Here is a 19045-nt window from a genome sequence, read left to right as displayed (position 1 = left end):
GATAAAAAAACGCCCATTAGGCGTTTTTTTCACAAAGGCGTCCTTTGGTTTTAACGCAGCATCAGTTATCCTTTTAATGAAGAAAGCATCTATCCCGTCGGCAGTTAGTCATCCAATCACGATACGACGCTACTCGCCGTCATATCCTGATTGGCTGACTGCAATTTAAACGCTACGGATTTTCGCGTCTTCTGTCAGCCAATCATATCATGGGAGTCGCGCACCTAATTTGCATATGCACCTGTATAAAAGCGCAGCGGTTACCGCTCCACGTCGTTATCGTTCCTGAGCTGAAAGAAGATTCCTTTGCATCAGAGATGGTTGAACCGATTGAACACCGTCAGTTGAGCGCCTACCCTTCCTACATCATGGAGGAGACGGTCGTTTCTCTTAACCACTACCTGCTGATGAGGAGGAAGATGAGGAGAGAGAAGAGGGAGAGGAGGAGACAGAGGAGGGAGGAGAGGAGACAGAGGAGGGAGGAGAGGAGACAGAGGAGTAGAGAGGACCATCAGGAGTTCCTTGAACAGACTGATCGGTTGCAGCTACAGATGCTCCAAATCCAACAAATCCTCTCCATGATAGTGGCGTAGAGGAGAAGAGTTGGAGGAAGGAGTCTGTCACTGCAGTGACCTTGGCTTGGAGTTACATCTCCCACAAAAACGGTCCTTTTAAGGGCCACCCAACTGTACACAAAAAGAGTGTGTAGCCTACACTAATAAACTGGACTGGTCCGGACCGCGGCCCCTAGCGGACCCACCACGAAGTCATTGTCATTGTTGAGCGCGCATCGTTAAAGCACCCATATAAACGCTCACCTGACCTCCACACACACATATGAACCAGACTCACTGAGAGTCCAGACAAACAAAAAACTCACGATTTGAACTAACTATTATATATAAATAAATAGGCTCTTAGCTTGTTAACATGGCGAGAGAGAGCACTCAGCACACAATTAAAGCGCCCAAAATAAATCACTTATTTTACAGACAAAACACTGTGATGGCGTCGCCATAACGCGCGGCTTTGAGCTGAGGAGCACCGTGGATGCATGCATCATGTCCATAGCACTCACATGGACGTTATTACAACATTCAAACCGATCAACCATTACTGTGCTCAAATCAAATGTCCTCCTGATCTATTAACATATAGCTTGGCTGAAAACAATGGTAAATGAGGCGGGCTTCACGTGGCTTTGTGGCAACGATTCAACGTCAGACCGGGTGTGTTGTCTTCAGTCTGACAGTAGTTAGGGAATTTTAGCAATATGTGTGGACCATCTGTGAAAAAATTTACTACCAATAGCTTTCTTCACCAATGTGTTCTTATAGGTGTCTAGAATCACCTCTCAATTAATATAAACCCAAATCCTCGTGGAAAATCCTGGAGAGCCAATCAAAGTTAAGGAGCCCAGAGGGCTTGGGTGAAAAATATGTAAGTCTAAAATGAACTTGTGAGGTGTCTAACTAGGGGTTTTCAGGGGTGCTGAATCCATTCCAACCATTATTTTTGAGTAAAAATGTCTCCCTGGCCATCTAATATTGGTATATTGGTTATTGTTAGTGCATAATCAGTGTATAATCAATGGTAGGGGATTGGGGTGTTGTTGAATTGATTCTATTCTGAAAAATAAAATAAGAAAATATTGCTAAACACTTGATAAGAGTGTACACGGGATACACTGTCTGCATGTGGGGAAGGAGCGGGAGTGTTGCATCCTGGCAAATATGTCTGGACGATTTTAAGGTACGGTAGTTTATCTACTTTTTGGCATTTATTTTCCTCTGCTGGCAAAACTTTTGATTACTGTGAATTTAGATGTCAATTTTCTCTAGCCTATTGCTTACATTGAACAACCATTAGTTAAACAATCATGACACTTGTCTTTTAGTAGACAACATGGAAGAGGATTCTGTAGCTTGTGGCTTAAGGTGCTTCATCTGTGGTGGTCCTGAGATAGCCTGGTAAACCCTCCCTCCGGAAATCTCAATTCCATTTCATTTCAGGAGTGAGTCTGGCATGATCCGCCTTTCTGCAATATTGGCTCTGTATGCCAAACGGCCGGGCCTATCAGCGTCGTCGCTCATTGTTCTGTGATTGACAGCTTACGTTGGCCAATCAGGTGGCGAGTTCGAGTGAGCCCAAAACACGAACGGCAGCCATCTTTTTCTTGTGCGGCCAATTCTCCGCTATTTTTTTACTTCAAAAAGCTCTCTAACTTCTATTTTGAGGCACGGAATTTACTTATAAGATATCGTTTGGATAGAATTTAGTTTAACTTCATATATGTGGTCAATTAATCATGACAAAGCCTATTTAAAAATAAAAATTTAGAGAACCGGTAGGGGCGGGCAGTGACACCATTTTATCCGAATAAGGCAACCCATTTTGGGTATGGCTGTCTCAAAAGTCCCGTCGCGTCACATTAAGACTGGTGAACTGCTGATTGGCTGAAGGGGAAAAATTATCATTGGCTGAAGGGGTTGTCAGTCAACGGTATTACTCCCGCCCAACTCCAGCACAGCCAATATTGCAGACAGGCGGATCAGGCCAGACTCACTCCTGAAATCAAATGGAAATGAGATTTCCGGAGGGAGGGTTTACCAGGCTAGTCCTGAGACTGAGCTCTCAAAAGTCACCCAAAAAGGCTATGCATAGATTTTGTCTTATTCTGAGAGTGTGGATGATGCAGCATTAATCAGAAGACTTCATGAGGACTGGAAAAACTGAGATGACCCCAAACTAAGATACCATTTGGAATGCAAAACCGAGCTATACAGTTGTGCAAGAAGTATATCCACTGGAAGTTTTTTTTCATTGTGATGAAAGTTGCCACTTGCAGATTTCAATCCTATTCTATGTTGTGAGTGACATCATGATTTAATAAAAACTTTAAACATAATCTATTCTTTAGAGCAAGATGAGCAAGACCAACGGCCAGACAGGAAGAAAAGACGCAGGGCATTGTCTGGGTCAAGTAGTTCAAGTGCTAGCTGGCACACTTGATCTACCATAATACTTGCTGAAAGAAACCCTGGTAAGTCTTTTGTATGTAAGATTCAAATGAATTTTTATAATTGTTTTTCTTGCTCCTCATTGTAGGCTTCCACTCAAAGTCAAATAATTTAATCATGCACATACTGTATGTGGCTACCTTTTATCCAGACAGAGAAAGGCTAGAGAAAATTGACATCTAAATTCACAGTAATCAAAAGTTTTGCCAGCAGAGGAAAATAAATGCCAAAAAGTAGATTACCGTACCTTAAAATCGTCCAGACATATTTGCCAGGATGCAACACTCCCGCTCCTTCCCCACATGCAGACAGTGTATCCCGTGTACACTCTTATCAAGTGTTTAGCAATATTTTCTTATTTTATTTTTCAGAATAGAATCAATTCAACAACACCCCAATCCCCTACCATTGATTATACACTGATTATACACTAACAATAACCAATATACCAATATTAGATGGCCAGGGAGACATTTTTACTCAAAAATAATGGTTGGAATGGATTCAGCACCCCTGAAAACCCCTAGTTAGACACCTCACAAGTTCATTTTAGACTTACATATTTTTCACCCAAGCCCTCTGGGCTCCTTAACTTTGATTGGCTCTCCAGGATTTTCCACGAGGATTTGGGTTTATATTAATTGAGAGGTGATTCTAGACACCTATAAGAACACATTGGTGAAGAAAGCTATTGGTAGTAAATTTTTTCACAGATGGTCCACACATATTGCTAAAATTCCCTAACTACAGAGACAGATGAAGATCTAGAGAGCAGCGCTCCTTTCCAAAAGTTCAACCGTTTCAAGCTTGAAGCGCCCAGCACGGTGAGCACCCGCGCTCAACCCAGTACCAAGCGATGGGCACCGGGTTCAGCGGGGGCAGCGCGGGGGGCCGGAGCGCGGTGGTGCTGAGAAGCAAATGCCTATTTTTGAAAGGAGCGTCGTTACATAGACATGTATTGCTGTGGCAGGCTGGTGGCTTGGCGCTGCCAGCTCAAAGGGCTTTCTCAGTGGACACGGCGTCAAATGGTTTTAACCCTGTTTTGAAGCTTTTCTTGTTTTATTTAACTACATTCCTTACATGGTTGTTGATCTTGACCTACATCTCAAACTGTTACACAAAGTTGACCTGAGCGACCGAAATCAGATTAGAACAGTGTGGAGTGGACTCAACATACTTTAGCTGCTAGGCTACAACCATAGTTATAATATATCTACATATATACCTATAGATATATATCTATAGTGGCTACAACCAGGACACTACATTTCTACTAGAAAGACTAGACTTACCAGAGACTGCATCGGGTTCTTCCTAGGCTCATAAGATCCAATCCTACTGATCTTATCCGGATTGAAAATCTGCTGTCCCACCGCTACGGGCTCAGAAAGAAAACCTAAGCACAAGGTCTCTGAGCTATTCCTTTGTGATCCAGGCATGGATGTAACTTATCCACCTACAACGTTTTAAGTTTCCCCAGGAGAGATGTTCTCTCACCGATTCCATGCCAGGCTCATATGGAGTGTACTGCATCCGGGGAACGCATAATAGAAAAGGTTCCAGGGGTCTGTCGATAGAAACCGCCAGTCCAGCTCCAATCGGCCAAAGGCCTCACCGCGTCGTCGTGGTTCAGCTTCCGGAGACAAGCGTCCTTATTTGTGTCTCGTCCTGCATCCTGAGCCTCAGACCTTAAAGAGCATTTCCATCTACTGCTGATATTATTACGACAACTCCAGTAGCTGTTAATCCGCTAGATCTAGACCCCAGAGCTCCTATCACCAATCCTAATGCTAGCTCTCTGAGTCCGTGCCATAGAGTTAAAAACAAGGTCTGAGGTCTGAGCACATCCAGCGTGTTAGCTAAGTTTCCTTCAAAGCTGTCCTGCTTTAACAGCAAGACAAACAGCAAGCCTGTAATTCTAATTCCTATAGGTAGGTGATTCCTTAAAATCCCCCCAGGGACCATTACTGTCATCTATTGTCTACGGTGAAAACAGAGACTGATCTCTGGTTGACCTTCTGTCAATATGATCATACAGCACGTGACACGGGGGGAAATCACGTCATGGACAGGTAATAACAAAGACTCTGCTAGATAGCTCCACCTGGTGTACAAAGCACGCAACACCACTCACCTCTAGAATTCCTGTTATTACACTTAGACCAAACATTAGACATCCCAGGCAAATGATCTCATTCATATAATAACTGATAACCAACTGATAAGAAATTCAATTGAAATGCATGCCTGTGTAATTTAAGGTCTATTACTAGTAAGCATTGCTGCTGTAAGTGTGGATCTCAATTATTTTGGTTCTCTACATTATTAAGTCCAATTCTATTATTATTACCTATGTGGTCCATCAATCAATGCATACGTTTCCACAAAAAAGAAAAACACAACATTGATTTTACATCATTGTAAGTACTGTCATAAACCACTTATATACTTCATTGGCCGCTGTTCGCCAGAGGTCTATACTTAGTCCCCTCTTTTTTTTCTTTCTTTACCTCTACACCAAATGTCTTTGCCGAAAATAGTGAATCTACATGCTCACAAGGTGGTGGTCTGCTATGTTTGCCAAATATTTTCCTATAATGACATACACAGAATGGGGACACTAGGGTTCATATGGTTAAAGGCATTCAAAAGGAAGGCTGCAAACTGTGGTTATGTGAATAATTTGTAAGACGACAAACATTACTCCCACAAAGACACAAATTAATACAGAGATTATAATTATGAAAGGTACCATTGGCCATCAAGTATGATGCCATGTCCAGTTTACAAAACATTGTTAACTCAATTCAATCTTGTTAACAGCTTGATTACTTTTAACATAAGAAAGTTCAGTTCCAAAAATCTACGAAATAATTCCCATCAATGAACAGCTCCAGTCAGTGTTCTAGCCACACACACACACACACACACACCTAATCTTACATAATCCTAAAACCAGCCCATTTAACCAAATTTGAGCTCTTCTTCACATCTCTCTATTAATGCTCTGGGTCCATGAAGATACATGCTGGACGATTCTTTCCCATGGTTTGGCCCCCTCGTGGTCACTGCTGCTCTGAGATGATCAAACCCTATTTCTGATTCTTGACGTAGCGTGGAGCATGGACAAGTGCAGGCCCATCACGTAGCTGGTAATGAGTCTGGCTGGAAGCAGAGCCCTGGTCACCCAGCCCTATAGAGGAACATAAAGCCTGGTTTATACTCTGTAGTACCACGGTGTCGCTTGCCAAAAAGCTTTTTGGAAAGCAACACCCAAGGTCAAGGTTCAAGGTTGTGCTTTATTGTTACATCTTGTGTACAGGTACATAAGAGTAAATCTTATTTTTGTTCGGCTTCCTTGAGACAATGCAGCAGCATAGGTAATAATAATAACAATAAAAAGAGCAAAAAAATCAGCATCAGCATATGTACGCGACACGTGTATATGATCTTGGTGTATCATATACACCAACAGCATTTTTTCAGTAGCTGCCACATTACTTTATGTAAACAACTTCACAGTATCTCCTCATGTGAATACGAGTCACATAGAAAACAGTTTAAAAAAACACTCACCATGCATGACTTGCAGAACTCGTGGGACTGGCTCCGGAGTCCCACGAGTTCTGCCGGCACATATCGCTCTGGACTCGGCTTGTCCAGTGTGGGCCTTCTTATTTTACTCAGCTTGGTGGCCATGAAAAACTGCAATACACTCTGCAAGGAAGAAACTTTGATTGGTACAACACACACAAACCACTGATAATAGGAAGAAACATTGATTGGTACAACGCACACAGAACACTGTGCTAGGAAGACACTTTGATTGGTACAGGTACACAAGTAAGTTAATTAAGTAAGTCGTCTTTGGTATGACTCGGCCAGTATGGTATGAACCCCAACCACCCAGTCTCAGGGCAGACACTCTAAGCACAAGGCCACTGAGCTAGCTTACACACACACAAAGACTCTTAGAATTTGAAGCATGGAGAAATATTCCTGGATTCACTTGCTGAATGCAAGCCGTATTCAACCGTCGTCTTTCTATGTTTTTTGTTTTGTTTTTTCTATCAATGTCCTATACCTATATGACTAACAGAAATGTAGAAAACAGTCAATCCATAACCTCTCTCTTCACAGACCAATGCTAGAAATAGGGACCTATTCTGTTTGTTGAAGAGTGTTATTAATCATTCTAGTTTTTGTTTTTATTTTGTATTTGTATCAATTAATGCCCTATGATTCACAAAAAATGCACATACCAATATAGAAGTCTGAACTATTTTGTTTGTTGAAAATATTAACTGTGAATCTATTTATTCATTTTATTTTCCTGTAACTCTGTTGAATGAACCCTAACTGACTGAGTGACCCATGAACTATCCTCTAGCGCCACCCTGAGGCCAAATATAAACATTTCACACAGATATATCATAATCTAACAGGCAGATTCCATGAAGAATCCTGCTGACTTTGGTTACCCCATGGCTTTGCAATAATCTAAACAGCTGTTTGTGTCATGGGTATATCCCCACAGTGTGTGTGGGGGACACGTGTGTGGGGGACACGTGCGTGTCCCCCACACACACACACACACACACACTTGTTACACACGTAACAAGTGTGGACACTTGAGCATATACGTAAATCACATTGTCACTTTGTTGTACAGGTGACGGTTTGTTTGATTTTGATTTTTTTATCTTTTTCCCAGTGTGTGGATGGTTGAATAATCGACATTTAGTAATAAAACTGCATTGAGCAGAATGAGCACATGATCCACAGTTAAAATGAGTCTGACTAGTAGGGATATCGTCTAAAAAGGTTCAAGGTCCGTGAGGGTTGTGTTCTGACCTGACCAGTAAGGACCTGCTGTTGGGTGCTTATTTGTATACTACTTGTAGGGGGTTGGGGAAAATAGGCTAGAGAGCGTCAAAACTGATGACGTGTTTAAGCAGTGTGTTGTTGATTTCCTTACCCAGTGGGGAGTAAGTGAGGAAGCACTTAGGTTGTTTCTCCATAATATGCAGTTTCTTGCTGCTGGAGTTCAAGCAGTGGGACTGGGAGATGTTCGTACTGGTCCTTTCTGGTTTCTGTCAGGCGGACCTGTGGCTCCTCTAGAAGGCGTGCAGGGGATGGAAGCAGAATTGGACTAAGTACTCAACATCAGTACTTGAGTCAAAGTATAGATACTCCTGGTCAAATAATTACTCTGGAGTACTTGCTTTCCAATTTCTTTTTGTTAAGTATTCAAAAGTATAAATTACAAAGTACCAAAAATGTCAATAATTGTGAAAACAGCAGATCTAAAAGCTCACAATGCGGCACGATGCAGTCTGTTGTGCCTGATATAGAACTATTTAACACTTATTTTAACATAAAGCATCACTTACACCACATTTAACAGACAAGTGTCATGGTTCTGTAGTGTCATAATCATGTTTTCGACTACAGATAAACATTAACCTATTTGGCAAAAGAAAGTGCGACTCCCTCCCTCCCCGTAATCTAGGGACGTTGCTCTCTGTGTGTGTCATCACCTTGTAATCCTCCAGGGTCCTCTCAGAGCTGTGTTCGAGCCACGCTGCATTGCTGTTCCATCGTCAGCTTCTGCAGACGATCTAGCGTGCTGGACCACCCACCCATGACTAGTGTTACCCTAGTACAAGCCATTCAAAATTGCACATTGATCTGCCAAGAAAGATTCGATTCGTTAAATCGCTTTTAACGATACAGTGAGTTATAGCGAACATTGCCAAAAATGTTCATAGACATTCCTGTAAAAAGAATTGAATGCAAATTAATTTTTTTGAATAAATCTTGGTCACTTGTTCTAATGTTTTTGTGACATAGATTTGTATTTCTCTTGACCACAAATACAAAATGTTATTTAGATGGCATGTTGTTTAGACAGATGCTAGGTTCATTGTTTATTATTATTCATAATAATAATAAGTAGTAGTAAAAAGGTACTAGCAACATAAAGTGTGAAGAGTATAAAGAGTATGAAATGGTTTATATATTTGATTTGTTATTGTGCTATGATATTTCTTTATAAGAATGAAACATTAACTTGATGACTGTGAGTGAAGTGAAAGAGGCTAAATGGGGAAGTTGACAAAGTTCTCCACGACCTTTTGAGAGTTCGTCTGTGTACAGCTTCATTTGAAACTTGAAGGTCCAACATTTTTACATCTTTTTAAGTTGAGTCTGTGAGTCCCAGGTGACATGACATGGGACAAGTCTGTCCCCACATGATGGTATAGTCATTTAAAGGGAACATGAGACTTGTGAAATATAGACAAAGAATCTATGTAGAATTAAAGATCAAATGAAAAGGTTACATGTGTACTGTAACTGTTTTACTGTTGTATCCTCTTTAGATCATCAATGCTGAACAGTGTTGTCAACAACCAGTGTCCACAGCAGAATTACTCCATCAAAAGTACCTGACAGTTGACCCTGAAGACAGCCATGATGCTACAGACAGGAAGCTGGCATTGTTTCTCCTTCTTATTTCTGTTGTTCTCGCTTCATCTTAGTCCCATACTGGCTTACTTCCTGAAAGCCTGCACTATTCTTTACTCTGACAATGTCACTGCTGGTGCTTCAGTAGATTGCGCTGCTTTTGAGCTCGTTGGCATCCCAGATAACATTCCCAGAGACGTTACATTATTAAGACTAACGGGCAGCATCCAAAAGATAAACAGGACAGATTTTTACCATCTGTCAAATCTCACATATTTGGACCTGGGTTTTAATTCAATCACTCGTGTAGATGATGGGGCTTTTGTCCCGTTGGTGCAACTTAAAGTGCTCCATATGCACAATAACAAACTAACAACACTGACAGACAATATGTTTCAGGGACTGTCTAACCTCTTAATACTGACCTTGGATTTTAACAATGTCCAATTCATCAACCCTGCTGCCTTCCAGTCACTCACCAGCTTACAGGAACTAAGTCTGACGCCAAATCAAATGACAGATATTATCCCTGTCTTACAAATACCAAGCTTACAGGTGCTGAACATCTCAACTGATGAGTTAAGAGTTTTTTCAGTCAAAAGATCTGCCATTAAACATGTCCTCTGAGCTCAGGGAATTGAAAGTGATGTCAAAGTCGATACAACAGTTCAGCATCACAACAGCTGTATTTCCACATCTTAAGACAATCGACCTGTCAGAATGTTGTAATGTTATTGGATGGGAGTGGGACATACCAGACCAGTATTTTCGAAGGAATATAACTACTGTGTATTTGACTTCGTTTATGTCTTTTAACCCCATCAGAGGGGTTCTACAAAGGCTTGATTCACTGGAGTACCTAGAGCTGAGATTGATGGAGGTGTGGATAGACAGAGATCTCTTAAATATTGTCTGCAAAATACCCACACTGAGGACACTGATTCTGCAGGGTAGATTCAATACCAACCTAGGTGAAATACTGTCACCTTGTACTCAGCTAACCAACCTGGATCTATCAGATAATGACCTGACTGAACTGTCTAAGGATTCCGTAAAACAAATGAAGCGATTGAGTCATTTGAACCTCGCCTGGAACTAACTTTCCAAAGTGCCAGAGGACGTTAAGAATCTCTCCATGCTTCAAATTCTAAACTTAGGTGAAAATTATATGAATCATTTAAGCTGCTTAGACTTCTTACATTTAACCAGACTCACACACCTTTATCTAGATAACAACCAAATCTCTGAACTCAAACCGTGTGTTTTTCAACATCTTAATGAATTACAGGTTCTAACTCTGAATCACAATTTAATTGAGACGTTTGGCGACATATTCAAGACTGGCCTAGAGAAACTAGAATTATTGGATTTAAATAAGAATAACATCCAACGGGGCTCAGCGAAGGGGAATTAATGAGTCTGAAATCTCTCAAGCACTTAGGCATGGAATTCTGTTACAAGGAATGGAATCCATGGAACAACAACTATTTGGAAGGACTAGATGAAACACTTAAGTCTAACTATTTGTATCAACCTCTACAAAATGACAGCATACCCTCCCCATGAGTTACAAACAAACAATGCCACCTTACTGAAGCCTGAAGAGCTTAACAATAAAATCCGATCCACAATACTATATCAAATCAGACATAATCTCGGATATGAAATATTTGGAACATTCGAATGTCTATGGTGGACGACCAGACCCAGACTCATGTACCACAGCTGAAGACACGTTCCTTAATAAACTGTAGTCTGACGTCCCTGGATTTCCTGGCACAAGCTAATCTGACTCAACTCTCCTGGCTGGACCTGAGCCCGAATGAGTTGACGGTGATCAATGTCTCCGTGTTAATTTTTTTCCCTGCTCTCAGGTATATTAAAATGGCCGACAACCCTTTAGCTTGTGATTGTTCTAATGCTGACTTTCAGCAGTGGATTCAGAACAACAACCAAACACTGGTAGTTGACGCTCAGATTTACAAAAAAGGGAACAACGTTTCTGGACTTTGACTATCATTCCTGTTGGGTGGACGCTAGCTTCATCTGCTTCCTTTCCTCCACTTGTGTGATTGTGCTAACTCTGCTCACATCCTTCACCTACCACTTCCTGAGGTTGCATCTTCTCTATGCCTACTACCTCTTCCTGGCCTTCCTTTATGATGCCATGGAAAGAAAGAGGGGGTCTCCTCAGCGCTACGATGCCTTCATCTCCTACAACGTTCACGATGAGCTCTGGGTTTGCAGAGAAATGCTTCCACTGCTGGAGGGAGAGCAGGGTTGGAGACTGTCTGCACCACCGAGACTTCCTACTATCTGTCTCTAAGTAATACTGTATTTATCTAAATCTGGCTGTCTCTTTTTCTGTCAACAACACTTGTTAACAGGTACAGCATGGACCTCTCTGCGTCTGAAAAGCTTTGTTGTCTTTCTGTGGCATTATTATTACAGTATGTAATATTATCTGTCATCTGTTATAATTAGGTGTGAAATAGTTTTGAACGTAATGTGAATAATGCATGTGTGTTTTATTTCCAGGTAAACCCATCATAGAGAACATTACAGATGCCATCTATGGCAGCAGAAAGATCATCTGTGTGATCAGCCATCATTACCTGGAGAGTGAATGGTGCTCTAGTCTAGAGAGATCCAGATGGCCAGGTGAGGGCGCCATTTCTCTGTTTCACTGCAAATCCATGAAAAAAACAGGAACACATTACACACATGAAAGAGACGGCACAATTTGTGTATTATGCATAATTTACTTTTCTTTTTACAACGTATAATAATAACAAGACCAGGAGACCTGGTTCTGCCAGACCCAGACTTCACATGACGTGTCAGCCTGTGTCTATGCCCATGTATGGACGAAAGGGGGACAGACTTTTATGGCTGGGGCCTAAGGACAAAGTGACCAAAACCTGTTTTTTGCCCATGTATGGAGAAAACAGGAACTGTTTACTCATGCCAGTGCCTGAGCTTCATCTGAATGGCCGGACTTCGGTTGACGTATCTGCAGAGTGTGTGCAGAGGAAAAGAAGAATTAAATTCCGACATCCCCATATATGTAGAATGACGAAAGGGGGACAGACTTTTATGGCTGGAGCTTAAGGAAAGGGGGCATGCCTAAGGACAAAAAGGGCATGCCCATGTATGGAGAAAACAGGTACAAAACATGCACTACGTCACGGCTAAGCCGGACTTCACATGACGTGTCAGCCTGTGTATGCCCATGTATGGACGAAAGGGGGACAGACTTTTTTGGCTGGGGCCGGAGGACAAATGGACCATACCCATGTATGGACGAAACAGGTACAAAGCCTCATGTAAGCCCGACCCCTTGGGTCTGGCAATAATAATAATAATAGATAACTAGTAATCAATAATAATGACAAAATAATAACAATTATAAATGTATTTTATGAATAGCAGCAACCTATCGAAAGCTTCATCCCGTGCCCCTAACCTCTCCCTCCACCTTTCACCATCAGAAACTGGAGGATACTGAAATTATTAAAAACTGTTAAGCAATTAAATCATTTAATTGGGATATGTCTATGATCTTTATGTTGCCATATTTGGTAACCATTTTAGAAAAGCAATAAGCCATGCAAGGCTGTGGTTTACGGTGATGTTAGAACAGCTATAAGAGGGTCTGAAAGGCAGTGGTTTCACTGTGATGTTAGAACAGCTATAAGAGGGTCTGAAAGGCTGTGGTTTAGTGTGACGTTAAAACAGCTTTAAGAGGGTCTGAAAGGCTGTGGTTTACTGTGATGTTAGAATCAGCCTAATGTAAATGAAACTTGACTGAGTGTATATGTCCTCTGGTCTCCTGTGTGCAGCTACCGTCTGTTTGATGAACAGAAAGACGTACTGATCCTGGTGTTTCTGGAGGACATTCCAGCCCACCAGTTGTCTCCCTACGATCACATGAGGAGGCTGGTGAAGAGACACACCTATCTGAGCTGTTCCCAGGCTGGACAGCACCCTGGACTGTTCTGGCAGAACCTACGTAGAGCTCTGGACACACCTCACACTGACCTGGGTTTGAATGAATAATCTATGTATCTGTATATACATTGTTACAAATGATGGACTATTATGTGGCAAATGACCCAAATAGGTTACTGATGAATGGTAGCTGGTCTTTAAGAAACTCAGAGGTTCAGTGCCCAGATACCTGTCAAACTACTTCTCTAGAGTGAGTGATGCTCATGGGCACTACACCAGAGAGAGCTCACCGGACCTATAGTTCCCCCTAATGGCTGACATTAAAATATAATTGGTCTTAGTTTAACACCTTTGAACACTTTGGTAGTAGCATCCTCTGTCCCTCACCCCTCCTTTCTCTGTAAATATACCTGTTGATGCTTTGAGTTTCTTTTTTTTTACCTATACGAGTTGTATATTGCATTGTAAATTGAGTACAATGGGCCACAATGGAAACAAGCCCAAGGTCTTTTTGTGTTATCCTTTTTAGCATAACCTTTTATCGTACCAACTGTACTGCTAACAAACTTGTTAATAAAGTATTCAATCAATCAAAACTCTGATGAAAGCAAGTCTGGGATCATTCTATTTGGTCAAAACAAATTCATGGATTGTTTATATGTCACACTCCTTGTGTGTGTAGTAGGGGGAGGCTTTTTAAAGGGAATAATAGTAATAAAAGATACAATGCCTACTAGACTGCGCCACCTTTTTCTAGAGGGAAGGTCCTCTTTAACAATGTAATGCACAGGTTTGTGTAATCAAGGAGGAGCATGGAAATTAGACAGAATGTTTTCAAAAAGGCTCTTTATTCTTCTGCCTTCTGCCATTTGTTTTCTTTTTCATAAATGAATGCCCCATTTCAGTGTACACTATTTCAGTGTACATGGAGGTACTACAGGAGGTGTGAGAGGAATTGGAGAATGAAAAAAAAAGAAAAAAAATGTTTAATCACAGTTTCTGATGTTCTGGTGCTGGAATTCAGCCTGGATGGATGTACATCACAAAGTGTTCAGCTGCATTTATACTTTGAAGAACAATAGCTTATACATCTTAAATATAAATAAATAAATAAGTATACACTTTTCATTTGGAAGCAGAACATTTTCAACTGAAAAATGCATCACATCACTTTAGCTTAAGTTTAAACTCTATCAATCATTTAGCTCGGGACTCTCTGGACAGTGCGTCACTTTGTGCTGCGCTGTGAGCTTGTACATCTGCTATTCTTAAAAAATCATTAAAAAAGTGTTAGAACAATGTTGAATCATTTCAAAACATTTTCAGATGGGGATCCGTGACAAAATACATTTGGGTGTCCTTGACACGAAAAAGTTTGAGCACTACTGATCGAAAGTATGTCGCTCTCTGTCCCCTTTATGTGGAGCCTCTGGACCTCGCTGTGATGTCACTTCTTGTCCGTACCTCGTTCAGGTCCTCTTCTGTCTCTCTCCTCTGACAGAGTTGCACCTGCAGTCTTCTGGTCTGCGTTCTCAGTGCCTGGTTCTTCAGCCGAAGTTTCGCCACCTGGTTGTGCATATACATGAACATAGATTAAGATCTGTACAGTACACACCTGTGAGAAGAATAAAACACAAACCCATTGTGGTTGTGTGCGCAGGCACGGCACGGCACGGCGCACACACACACACACACACACACACACACACACACACACACACACACACACACACACACCTTAAAATCACTGCTAGTTGTAGCTCAATAGATCTTGGATCTATTATTATGTTATTCACATTGCTATATTTTATTATTTGCACTGAAGTGTAAATGTTGAACTATTTTCTGTTGCAATGTGACAGCCACATGGTCAGAAAGGGATCTTTGATATCAAATCAAAGAAAGAGGTCCCACACACTGTCTGGAACTTGCAAAAAGGATGCTCTTCATTAAATCGACGTTTTGGTCGTTAGACCTTCATCAGGACAAACATGACAGCCACATGGTAAAATAAATCAATAAAATACAATGAAAGTCATTCTTTTCTATTCATACATGAATACCAAACATTTCAGCAACTTCACATAATGTAGACTACTATTAGATTTCAACTAATTGTGTTTATATTGTGAGCACCACTGGTAAGATAATTAATCAAGAGCTTTTTGGCATGTCTCCATAAATCTAGCAAACAACTAACCTTATTGGTCTTCATCTTGTCCAAGAGGTAGCGGAGGACTTTTTCAGCTGCCATCAGCTCCTCTTTGTTCTGCATGTTCATGCACGCACAAACAAACATGAACACTCGTGCACACACACACGCACATGCACAGATGACAAACACATGTAATATAGTACACACGCTAAACAAAGCAGCGAAGTATAAATCCACAGACAAACTATCATTTATAGCATACATTGGGGTCCCAGAGTTAAACAGTTCGGTGGGTCCATGATACATTGGGGTCCCAGAGTTAAACAGTTCGGTGGGTCCATGATACATTGGGGTCCCAGAGTTAAACAGTTCGGTGGGTCCATGTTCTAAATGCATGTCAGAATGGGGGTCTTTGACATTCAAAAGGTTGAGAATGACTGATGTAGACTATGGAGACAGAGGGTGGACATGCTACACAGCATGTGTTTGACAACATGAGTGTGACCCAGTGGTGGAAAGTATCTAAGTACATTTACTCAAGTACACTACTTCAGCACAATTTTGACTTACTTTACTTGAGTATCAATATTTTATATTTCTACTCCACTACATCCCAGATGCAAATATTTTACTTTTTACTCCACTACAATTAGTTTGATTATTATTACAAAACATACATTAACTAATTAAGCTCTATATACTTAATCTATTCGAAAATAGCTTAAAGCTTGTATTATAACTTGTATTATTCTGCATAATAATTTTGTTTACTTGTGGCACTTTAAGTAGCGGCCTATATTTTGATGCCAATACATTAGTACTTTTACTCAAGTAACATTTTGAATACTGAGTGGAGTACAAATATAGAACTAGAACCTATAACCGATCTACAAGCTCACAACATGTTGCGATGCAAAGCTTTATGAGCTTGTAGATCTGCTATTTATTCATTTATTATAATCACTCTTAATCATAATTGAGGCAAAAGTTACTTTGAAATAAACAGGATATTGATTTGAAGATACATTGCCCAGCCCAAGTGAAAACGATCAGGGGCAGGTCAGGGGCCAGGCGGGGGTGGGGGGAGTGCACACTTTATGATGTCTTGGGCAGAAGACCTCTGTCACTGTCAGAAGTTCATGCAGGCCTACTATCCAAGTCAAGACCCCCAGGGCACAAACAGCAAGCCACAACCCACAGCCAGACAAATCAACACTCTGTCCAAAAGAGACAACAAGGCCATGATGTTGCTGTCCTCTGTTCCACAACCAGTTTAAAGCAACACACACAGACACACACACACAACTTTCACCTCACCTGATTTAGTCCCCCCAGGGGTCTATACAAGGTCCGCTAGTGATTCCTCCTACAGTCTACACCAAAACAAGTTGCTAAAAATAGCCAATCTACGAGCTAACAACGAATCGAGAGCTTGTAGATTGGCTATTGTTGCTCAATGTACACCGGCACGCCCCAGAGGAGGGATGCTATGGAAATAACAGATCTACGCATTTAATAGATCTATTGCACCATCAGTCTAAAGAAACAAGACACAGAAAAAAAATCTTCACCTCATCTAATTTAAGCCACTTATATAATATTTTACAGTATCCTCAGCCTGGTTGATCAATCTTGAGCATTCCCGTAGCAGTGGAACGTTGATAACAATAGTTAGGAGTTAACAAAAATCTAAGCATACTGCAATAGACTTCAAAAGAAGAACAAGACAGTTGGAGGATGTAACACTCTTGATCTGAAGACTGTTCTGCGTTTTGGCTGCGAATGGACAATTAGCCCAATAACAAACAAATATATAGACGGTGAAGTTTTAAAATCAAGACGTTTCCAAAGAAGAGAATGTGAGCTGGATGAGAGATTAGAATTTGACAGAGAACAGTGATGTTAATCATGCTAGGAGGCTGCCAGACACTATAGGAGTCAATAGAAAACCACAGAATTGTTTAAATAACAGACTTGCTTGCAAGAATAATAACAATCCAATCAGCATGCCGGTAGCTCTCATTTAAGTTGTATGAATACTGTATAGGAAATACTTAATTTCTGGGTAAAATATGAGTTGCTCAAAACGACTGCCAGGTAGTCAAAGCATTATGGAGTCAGCATGCTGAACACAGACAGTAGTACACCCGTTCTTCATCACAATGAAGCTTAAAAGACCAACATGCAAATGTAGGCTACATGTACACTGAACTGTAACTGGCCTTCAGATATCTGTCCAAATAAAGTGAAAGCCAGACTCCCACGTCTCCAACTGTGAGTTTGTGGATGTGAACTTTTACCCAGGGATGTAAGCGTCCACTAATGTTTACAAACAAGAAACAGGTTGAATGTTAGCATTAGCATGCTACAAATCTTAACTCTAAAAGTAAGCCTCTTGCCTTCATCCACGATTAAAACAAACATGTTAACTCCCGTTCTCATGATTTACTTACATTCTATTTGAAATGTGTCTTTTTTTAATTTCTTCTCACTAGCTTAAAATGTTCATGAGTGAGTCACTGACAGAGACGTCGCTAAACCAATCCCCGTAAGATGCGACCAGCGTCATATTGTGATTGGCTGGATTCAAAGCGGCGTGTTTACAGCGTCGCCTGCTGTCAGCCAATCATATATTGGGAGTCACGCACCAAATTTGCATATGCACGCACGCGTTGCACTGTAAAAGCCCAGCGGCGGTTGTGTAGCGTCAGACCGTTCCTGCTGCACTGGTACTGTACTCGACCGTTAGCATCAGAGATGGGGAAACCGCCTGCTCGCCAGTCGCTCGTCGACATGCGTCCTTCCAAGATCATCAAGAAGCTTGCTCTCACCAAGTCCAACTCTGGCTCCTTGAGTCAGAGGAGGAGGCGGCGGGAAAAGCGTCTTGAGGCCATCTTTCAAGTCACTGAATCGGTCAAGCGAGCTTATGCCCTCGACCAAATCCCTCTCTGGCTCCACCTCGACATCCTCGAAACCATCGAGGAGGAGGAGAAGGAGGCGGCCGAAGAGGAGGAGGCGGCTCCTCCTCTTGCCGCGGCGATATAGGGACTCGATTGCAGTGACAACACAAGGGCCCTTTTAAGGGCCAACCACTCTCTCTTTAAAAGGGAAAATTCCTCTCCTGTTGTGACGTTATAGGAAGGCTAGTCTGCACTCACTCATTCACTGAGTCGAGACTAGCCTTGGATCAAGACGGTCATCATCGGTCACACATAAGCACCCAAATCACTGTGCCAAAACACTCAATATGACGGAGGAGCGCCGTTGATATTATATCCATAGCGCTTGCATGGAGCGTTATTATTACAACGTTCAAACCGATCAACCATTGCTGTACCTTAATGTCCTGATCTATGTTATTGGCAACTAGCTGGGCTGAAACAATGGTAAACGGGGCAGGCTTCACGTGGTTTTGTGGTAACGATTCAACGTCGGATCGTATATTACAGGG

The 19045-nt window shown here is 41.5% G+C and overlaps 1 protein-coding gene across 2 annotated transcripts in view; it reads right to left on the bottom strand.

Moving 5' to 3' along the window:
• The window catches only part of LOC308098704 (lysine-specific histone demethylase 2-like), a 35311-nt gene extending 30947 nt beyond the window's left edge, over positions 1–4364 (bottom strand). For both annotated transcript variants that reach the window (XM_080447117.1, XM_080447120.1), the window contains exon 1: positions 4313–4364. The gene's annotated coding sequence lies outside the window, so the exon portion shown is untranslated. The remainder of the gene's footprint in view (positions 1–4312) is intronic.
• Between the last annotated feature and the right edge of the window lie 14681 nt (positions 4365–19045).

The sequence above is a fragment of the Gymnoscopelus braueri genome (assembly GCF_963280865.1).
Source record: "Gymnoscopelus braueri genome assembly, chromosome: 1".
Taxonomy (NCBI): domain Eukaryota; kingdom Metazoa; phylum Chordata; class Actinopteri; order Myctophiformes; family Myctophidae; genus Gymnoscopelus; species Gymnoscopelus braueri.
This window is presented reverse-complemented; position numbering and strand designations above follow the sequence as displayed.